Genomic DNA, 907 nt, shown 5'->3' on the forward strand with positions numbered 1-907 from the left:
TTTCAGACCTTAGTGTCTTGTGCACTTGTGCTTGAATCAAGTTGACCTCAAATCTAGCATTTTTTTAGCACCAGAGTCATAATTTTTTCCCAACTCTCTGGGGGTTTTGATGCAGTTGACTGTTTTCTCCCTTTGACACCTCTGTCTTGGCGTCTACAACTGTTAGTCTTTTCTGGTTCTTCTCCTTCCTCCCTGACCCAACTCCGAGTCCACATTTTCTGTTCATTCTCTGGGTTTCACCTGTGATGTTGTTTATTTTCCCATATCCGATTACCACCTGTCTTCTTGTGATGCCCAAATCTCTATGTGAAGCTCACCTAGAAAAAAGCATAGACTTTCCAGCAATCTAGTCTTGGCTCTACCCCTAACTATCTTTCTAAACTGGGCCAGTTTACAAACTCTGTGGGCCTTAGTTTCTCCATTTGTACAATGAGAGAATTAGATTAGAGGATTCTGCAGTTCCTTCCAGTATTCACATTCCGATTCTGGTCCTGATTCTATTTCTAATAAGCTCAATAGTAATAATGACACTTATTGAATACTCTGTATATGACATTGAGCCAAGTACTGCACCCATTAATATATTTAATTCTCTTAACAAGTTCCTATGAGGTAAGAGCTATTATTATCTTTATTCAAGAACTCAAGATACAGATAATATAATTTCCTACTATTTTATAACCAGTAAGTGGCAGAGCCAGGATTCAAACCCTGTTTTCGTCTGGAGTTGCCATCATTTAGTCTTTACTCTGTTATTACTGTTTCCTTCAAAGACCCTGACCCCTGTGCTGCTCTCTCACCTTGGCCCCATATTACCACATATCACTTCTGTCTTCTCTGGATTCTTACTGCTGTTACCCACTCCCTTAAATCTTCGTCCTCTTTCTCTCTTCATCTTCAAGAGTTA

The sequence above is a fragment of the Pteropus vampyrus genome, unplaced genomic scaffold, assembly GCF_000151845.1.
Source record: "Pteropus vampyrus isolate Shadow unplaced genomic scaffold, Pvam_2.0 Scaffold56, whole genome shotgun sequence".
NCBI classification, from domain to species: domain Eukaryota; kingdom Metazoa; phylum Chordata; class Mammalia; order Chiroptera; family Pteropodidae; genus Pteropus; species Pteropus vampyrus.